The 8,602-nt window shown below is 45.5% G+C and overlaps 1 protein-coding gene across 2 annotated transcripts in view; it reads left to right on the top strand.

The window, feature by feature from the left end:
* The window catches only part of DNAJC11 (DnaJ heat shock protein family (Hsp40) member C11), a 134,993-nt gene that overhangs the window by 6,206 nt on the left and 120,185 nt on the right, over positions 1-8,602 (top strand). Inside the window, exon 2 of one of the 2 annotated variants that reach the window (XM_075605004.1) lies at positions 5,909-5,950. The exons of the other annotated variant lie outside the window; for it this stretch is intronic. The gene's annotated coding sequence lies outside the window, so the exon portion shown is untranslated. The remainder of the gene's footprint in view (positions 1-5,908; positions 5,951-8,602) is intronic. 2 annotated transcript variants of the gene reach the window in all.

The following is an 8,602-nucleotide window of genomic DNA, read 5'->3' as shown; positions in this document are numbered from 1 at the left end:
CTGGATGGGATCACCTGGTGTTGGGGAAACGTCCGGCGAGACGTCGCGGTTAGTGTCTCCTCGTGAGAGGGACACAGGTCATTATGAATGTGATGAGTTGTTATGCATGTTAGTAAAGTCATGAGTTAATATACATGCTGTCTACGTGGTTATTGTGTATTGTCCTGCGAGGAACCACTCCCCCTCTGGCGGGAGCCATCGCAGGTGGAGGCGCTGCATCGTAAGTGAATACCCCTAGTATAATTGCCCCAGGTTCCCCGTGGCGGAAGCTCAGCCCTCCTGTGAGCCAACAGGTAATGCACAACACCGAGTAACACTATATGTTTCCTGCACCCCCACACTGTATCTGCGATTGGGGGGGGGGAAACCCATTACATAAGCTATATCTTAGATTACAGAAAAAGGATTTCAAGAACATACAATTACAATAAATGCAGAACAGTTTCTCAAAATAACATGATAAAACATAAAATAGAAATCCCTATACAGTACATTACGCAAATGTCATAGGTTTTCCCCCAGAAAAGTCATTGGCGCAGGAAGATGAGATACCACGTGTTTGGTCCAAACACGCCTCTGTTGAAATCTGATTTTCATAATATCGTGCTAAGGTTTATGTACTGTTTTTCCCCTATTGAATCAACAGAAGTCCACCCCTTCGTAAATCAGCTGTTAGATTGACAGTTTTATGGCAGAGTAAAAAAAAATTCTTCTACTAAACGATTTTAAGCTTTGAAATACCTTTCGACAGGGTCCTGTTTACGTTAGTGTCGGGAAAATCATCATTTACTCCCATCTCTGGCAAACATATGTTCTTTATTTCTAGATGCGATCAGTCATACAACCAGGCCTAGCCAAGGGGTTAGTTAGCAGGCCATAAAACATTTCTTTGTATTTTGTATAAAATCAGACTGTACCCACATTAACCCTTGAAGCACCAGATTGATTAAATACCTAATATCTCATGATATCATCATGACAATGAGTAATAAAGTTTGATTTAAGATTTGTGGAAGACGATAAACCAGTACTAGTTTATGTGGATATGGACTGCCTCACTGCTCCTACTTCCTCCAATGGTAATTAAAGTGGTTTGTGTGAATTCTGTAGTGGTTACAGGATACACTATGCAAAAAATGGAATTATGAGGCAGTGATTACACAGACTATTGAGATGACCTCACTGTAAAGCATGAATTGCAAAAATAATTTGCATTCACCTGTTTAATTGTCTAGTATAGTGGTTTCCAATCGTTTTTTTGCATTATGGAACCATATAATTACACTGTGAAATTTTGTAGAACTCCAACCCTCTCTAATAGCACGTCTGAGATCAGATGCATTGTAAATTTATTCTGTATTTGGTACACTTTTCAAATGACCTGAAATTTGTAGGGAACCTTTTGTAACACATTGCTCACCACAAACAAAGCGTGACCGTGGTGCTGAGGTAGGGAATTGAGAAACGCCAACCCACAGCCACGCGGGCGCGCCTAGGATGTAGATTAGTCTTGCAAACTGGGTCAAGAGTACGGAAGGTAGAGTAGTCGTTATACTTGCCGGGTCTGGACTGGAGAGTAGCGAGTCGTTGGGGTGCTTTGCCATGGTCTGGATTAGAGAGTAGTCGTTGCGAGGGTAGCCAAGGTCAGGGTTGTAGAGATCAGGATGGTCGTACGTAAGCCGGGTCATAGTTGGAGAGATGCGGAGTCCAGTGAACGAAGCAGGGTCAGGCAGCAGAGAGATCAGGAACAAGGCAGGGAACAGCAGGATCAAGGCTGGAATGCAGCAAGGGACGGCGTCACACACTAGGTTATGCTCAGCAAGGAGTGTCTGGGCTAAGTAGGTATTTAACTAGCCTCCCTCCAATGGGAAGTGGGGCAAAAACAAGATGGAATGCGCGGATAGGCTGCTGGGTCGCGCAGGTGCGACCTTTTGTGCAGCCCGATTAGGTCTGGGGGTGGAGCTTCGTCCCGTGCGCGTCACCGATATCAGGAGGTGGCGATCCGATCGCGCGCCACTCGGGCACCGCGCATGCTTGTCATCCGAACGGGAACGGAGCCTGGAGGCGGGTCCAGGGGAAACCTGTCTTTCGCGCGTCACTGACGTCAAGGGGTGGTGACTCGATCGCGCGCCACTCGAGCACCGCGCATGTCCGCCTTCGGAGCAGGGACGGATCTGGAGAGTCAGGCTGATCGCACGTCGCCGACGCGCGTAGTGGAACCGCCGTGGGGCCGCAATTCTTGAGTGCCAGATGTAGAAGGCTGAGGAGGTGAGTTCCGACCATCAGGACGGCGAATCCTCACACCCTTTAGGGATCCCTGCACAACCCAAGGGTACCCTGGTTGAAAAACACTGGTCTAGTAAAATACTTCAGTTCCATGATTTGTTCTTATATAAAAAGTTAAACAACTTGATTGTTACTGTACTTATTTTCATATAGTGAGACACCTAACTCCTTTTTTCTTGCAAAGCAGAAATATTTATTTTCTTGGATTTACATAACAAATATAATGACTGTGTTACAAAAACATTAAAGGCATAACATGCAGCAGTAAATTTGTCTACCCCCAGCATCAATATCAACACATCACATCACACACATCTCATACTCAATTGGACCACCATACACCCTCACTCCTGGTTTTCCCCAATTGCCTCATGTGTTTTACATCATGCAGTACGCCCTTGCATTAGACTATAATCTTCGTAAACAACATGTAGTCACCTACCAGAAGCTGATCAGTAATTACAGAACATTCTGACTCACACACAAAGATCCAAAACGCAAGCTTTTTTGCAACCATTGGAAAATACTGGATTCTTAGCCTGTTAGAATCCATCTTGGTCAGACTTTTGTTCTATCCTACACTGCTGTAGTTGACAATCCCTTTAGTTAAATATACAGGTAGTCCTCGTTATGCAACGTTTCACTTTACAACGAATGGCATATCCAACGCTTTACAATGCAACCCTAAGGGCCGTTTCCGACGCGGGAATGCATTATCCAACGCTCACCGCCACTGATTAACATGGGACTCACTTTACAACGGTTTCACTATCCAACGATACTTACAGAACGGATTCCGTTGGATAACCGATGACTGCCTGTTCTAAACACGTTATTGTTCTGCACGTTCTGTATGTTTTCTCATTACAAGTCTATGGCTGGAATTTGTCAGGCTGGAATTTCTCAAGCTACAATGTGAGGTATCGCACCACGATCCAGCAGTAATTGCCTCAAATGGCTATTACGACCTGATCGGGGGTGTTTCCCTGCAACACGGCTTGTTGAGTCTTGGCTGTGTGTGTGTGTGTGTGTGTGTGTGTGTGTGTGTGTGTACCACTATACATCTTCCTGAACACCCGTTGTCACCTGCTCGCCACTTTGAAGCAGTGAGGTAAGGATTTGAGGGAAGGATATGTGACGGTAGGGTCCCAGAGACTAGAATATTAAAAGTTAAGCCCGTTCTCTGGCCCCTGTCCATCTGATGGATGTATAGGATTGTCCTGCACACCCATCCGCAATGGGACATTTGGTTACGGCTGTTTCGCCACAACCCAATTTTCGCTTCAAACGGACCCTTAATTTTTATTACTGATTACGATAGGAGCTTAATGTAAGGGGTTTTAGTGGTTAGTGTAGGGGTTTTAGGATAGGGTGTTAATTTAAGGGTTTTTGCAGTTGGTGTAGGGGTTTTTAGGTAGCACAATTACCTAATGTGCACACCCATGAGCCTGGGTCGGGCTGGTTTCATGAGGAGATTGGGACAATGATGGATGGGGTTGGGCAGGCCTGCTATCTGGGAGGCGTTGGTCCTAAGTGCGGAGCCATTGCATGCTTCTCTATCTCATCAAGAGAACGCTGTTCTCGTTGGTTCGCAATTCCCACCATCCTTGCCTCAGCCTCCCTGTCACATCTGCAGCCCGGATTGGCCAACACAAGCGAGCTCTGGGGCTTGGATCTGCTCACCACACAGCATCCGAGCTGTGATTGGTCAGTGCTCCATTCTGTTTCCCCATGGAGAGGGGGACTGTAGAAAAACAGCAGCCTTTCTGGGTACCACAGATAGAATAAGCGGTGGGCTCTGAAGACGTGGCCGAATTACCCGAAGTCAAGGTTGCTTGCTCTGCTGAGCGTGAGATATGAAGTTGCTCCGCCGCATCTTGCTTCCAGCACTGCCTGGAGACACTGGACTCCCACAGAGGTGGAAGCTGTGCCGGGTAGTCATTTTGGTGGTGCCGGACACCTAGGTGACTAGGATGCCTCCTGTTTTGTTCTGAGGGTTTTGAGTATAAACCCTGTTATGGCTTTGGGCTGTGTCTGATGACTCCGACCAAAGTAAGGCCTCGGTCCCGCTGCGCTCGTTGGCGCGGGCGGCAATGTAGCGAGTTCCCCACCAGCAGGGGAATCCTCGCGAGCTGGTCCCGGTCCCCACTGGCTGCACAGCTGACTACACGCTGTCGCGCGTCAGCCGCTGGAGACACCACAGAATGGTGTTTCCTAGCTTCGACGCGTGACGTGTGTGGCTGTGAGCCAATGGGGAGGGGAGGCTTCGGGAGGAGGAGAGGCTTCGGGGAGCGGGGAGGAGTGTGGAGTGAAAGCAGGTGAGTGCCTTTCTCTGTGTGTGTGCCTGTCTGTGTGTGTGTCTGAGTGCGTGCGTGCCTGTCTGTGTGTGTATGTGTGTGCCCGAGTGCGTGAGTGCCTGCCTCTGTCTCTGTGTGTGTGTGTGTGGGTGTGTATGAGTGCGTGAGTGCCTGCCTCTGTGTGTGTGCGCGCGTGTGTGTGTGTGTGAGTGCGTGAGTGCCTGCCTTTGTGTGTGTGTGTGTGTGCGCGTGTGTGTGTGTGTGTGTATGAATGAGTGCCTGCGTGTGTGTGTTTAAACTTACTTTCCAGCTCCAGCCCGAGTCAGTGGAGGGAGGGGGGGGGAGAGTAGCGGGTCCCTCCGCTCAAGCCACGCCCCCCCTCCCTGTCAAACCGCCCACCTCCCGCTCCGGCTCCCGCTCCCTACAGACCGCATATCGCGGTCTGTGTATCTCAGCGCACCGCCTGTCAGCAGTGCGGGTGCGCTGACTCTGGGAGCGGGGCCTTAGCCTAAGCGCCCGTTTATTTGATCTGTGTGTCCTGTCTGGTGCTTGATCCCGTGAAAGAGTCCTGGTCTCCCGTGACAGGATATATATATTTGCCGCTAGTAAGGACATGAAGGAATTTGGCAAAAAGCACATGGAAAGTCAAGGGGAAAATGTGTTCTATGCTAAGTAATGAGTAGCTACAGTGTAACAAATTTGCCTAATATAATGTCTAATACCTACATTTTCAAACTTTTCTATTGACATATTTCTCCTGTCCTATTTTTTTTTGGGGGGGGGGGGGGGGAGGGAATATATATGTTTTGGCTCACTTGTGACAGCTATTGATATAGTACCTTACTGAATAGAGCCAGGAATATCAATAGGTAGTAATTTAACGTGAAAAGTACTGAGGTCAACATAAAGAAAAGTCTTTCACTGTGACAGGAATAAGTCAAAATGAATAAAACATGCAGCGAGGATAAGAATCAGATTTGTATCTCAGCCATATGTGCCCTGTGGGTCTTTGTCCTTTTTGTGTGTGTCCTTCCTTGAGTGGGTTTTTTTTTTAATTTGAAAGTGCAGAAGGGATTTTTTTTAGGCGAGTTGGCAGAACATTATTGTAATAAGGGCTCGCGTTTGTGGCCATTTATTTATTTTCCATATGTTTTTACAGTTTTATAAATTTACCTTGGGAATGTAATAACAAGGACCATTTCCTCACTTTGGGAGGGATATGCAAAGTGCTCTAGGAGTTACTGCCCAGTAATGGACGTTCAGTGCACCAGACGCTCACCACTGCACTTTGTAAACAATAATATACATTTGCTTATATTCAACAGAATACCAGGTTCTCAGCTGAAGCTCTTTGACTGAATACTCACGTGAGCCCTTTTTAATGTGATTTATGTATTTGTCTCGTATCAATTCTGAGATCTGTTGACTTTGGAGGAGTTTTGAATATCGATTAAATAAGTCAAAACATGCTTTGAGTTCTCTTCCCAAATTGACAAGTACGTGTAGTTAGTAACACATTTTAGCAGTGCATTTATACAGATACATTCTATGGCATTAGCCTATTATGTAATGCACTAGGGGGCTTAGAACAGTAGCATTCCTGACATTTAATAGGGCATCATGCATTACAGCTAATACTACCATTGTTTTAAAGTAACTGTAACTGGCCAAAAAAAACAAAAACTTTTTTTTTTTTTTTTAACAGCAAATATATGTCCGTTTTTTTTCTTTAGACATTAATTAGAAATTGCCCTTGGTAGGAACCACAGAAAGGGGGAATGTTTGTCCATTGCGCAAATAGAACAAGTAACCCCCTCCCAAGTCTTGGCACAGCATGTTTACATGTTAACTGTAAAACACATGTAAACATACTTATACATGTCATATTTTCAAACAAAAGGCATCAATCACCCAGGTTTAAACCCTAAACAGGTCACTGTATTTTACTGTGCCTTGCAGAAGAGATCAGTTGACACACAATCAAATAACATTTAACTGACCACTGCAAAGTAAGACATTTCTGAAAAACGAATTTTAACATCCAAATGAAAAATGCATTTCTGTAAGATGTCCAACTCAATTGTCATGTATTTGGAGGTAGTTTGTGTGCATGTCAGAAAGTGGTGTTTATGTGCATGTCAGGTGTTGTATTAATCCTGCCCAAAGAGCCCAGTCTAATTTTAAATTAAACATACATAAACAGAGGAGGTTATTCATTAAACTGTGATTGTGCCGATTGTGTCACTACATTTTAAGTCAATAGGAGTTTCCATGTGATAGTGCCCGGATTGAACACTGCAACATGTTGATGAATGAGCAGAGCAGGGTCTAGTCTTGTTTTACACTCTATTTACATGCATGTCAACTGATCGGAATGGGCACGTTCCACCCAAGTGGGTTGCAGTAGAGTCAGACCACTTACCTTTTCTATCAATTTTAATGATCGCTTTGTAACTTGAGAAATGCAAGCTTCTAAAATCTGTGTTAAAGGTTATAAAATTTGATCAAAATGTAATGTTTCTTGAACAATTAAAGGAGCAATACAAGTAATATCCTACATGTTTTTTTCTTGTTTGTTTTTTTAATAAATCAGTTTTGTAATATTATATAATACAGGCATACCCCGCATTAACGTACGCAATGGGACCGGAGCATGTATGTAAAGCGAAAATGTACTTAAAGTGAAGCACTACCTTTTCCCACTTATCGATGCATGTACTGTACTGCAATCGTTATATACGTGCATTACTGATGTAAATAACGCGTTTGTAACAGGCTCTATAGTCTCCCCGCTTGCGCACAGCTTCGGTACAGGTAGGGAGCCGGTATTGCTGTTCAGGACGTGATGACATGCGCATGCGCGAGCTGCCGTTTGCCTATTGGGCGATATGTACTTACTCGCGAGTGTACTTAAAGTGAGTGTACTTAAAGCGGGGTATGCCTGTACTGCTTTTTTTATTATATCAAATTCAACTCTTAATGCCATTTGTATAGAGTTTTAATCCTTTGATTTCTATATCAGGCTTTTTAGCACACCTCTCCAGCATTGCAATATTTTTGTAACACTTTCCGGTTTGTGATAATTTGTTAACTATAAAGAGAACTAGAAACCCAATTGGGCACTCAAGTCCCAGATACTGAATGTAGTATGATTGAATTAAAATAAATTTTATTAGTTTAACAACAATTAGTTGTTGAACAAATAAAATTTATTTTAATTCAATCATACTACATTCAGTATCTGGGATTTGAGTGCCCAATTGGGTTTCTAGTTCTCTTTATAGTTATTTGGTGATGTCCTTACCCAAGGCACTGTTCCCAACGTATCATATCAATATCACATTGCAGTAGCGGGGTACTCTATTAGTATTTGTGATAATTTGTTGCCAATGTAATGCACGGATAAGGCTGCGCTTATAGTGCCAGCGACGCGATGTCGCTTCAAAACAGAGACGGCCTCCTCATGTGACGGGCTGTAACCAATTGGATAGCTTCTGATCTGATGCAGGGAGAGGGGAAATGTGCCTGTGTGAGAGTGCTGGGAGAGGGGTGTGTGTGTGTGTGTGTGTGTGTGTGTGTGTGTGCATGTGTGGAATTGTTTGGGGACTGCGGGGGGGGGGTGGCGGGGGCCCGGCAGCTGGCGGAACTGCGGGGGGGCGGTGGGTGGCGGTAGCCGGGGGGCTGGCGGTGACAGGGGCCCGGCTGCAGGTCACAGCAGTTGCTGCTGGCCCTGCCCCACTGCAGGCACTTCTCAGTCCCACAATGGCTGCTCATGTGTGCGCTGGGCCTCCCTCTCACGCCGGCGAGGCGGAAGTTTAGCCCAGCTGACTTCCGCCGCTGCCGACCCGGCACCGGGTGCAGCGTTTTATTATTGGGGTTGTATTTTTATATGTAGTGGGGGGTTAAGTAAAAGTTGTACGCTAACATTTATTTTTCGGTGGTAGGTGCGCTATTGGTTGGGGGGAAAGGGGGGTTCTGCTCCTTTCATTTGTCCTGGGCCCCATGATTTCTGTTGGCAG

This window comes from Ascaphus truei, chromosome 6 (assembly GCF_040206685.1).
Source record: "Ascaphus truei isolate aAscTru1 chromosome 6, aAscTru1.hap1, whole genome shotgun sequence".
Lineage (NCBI taxonomy): Eukaryota > Metazoa > Chordata > Amphibia > Anura > Ascaphidae > Ascaphus > Ascaphus truei.
This window is presented reverse-complemented; position numbering and strand designations above follow the sequence as displayed.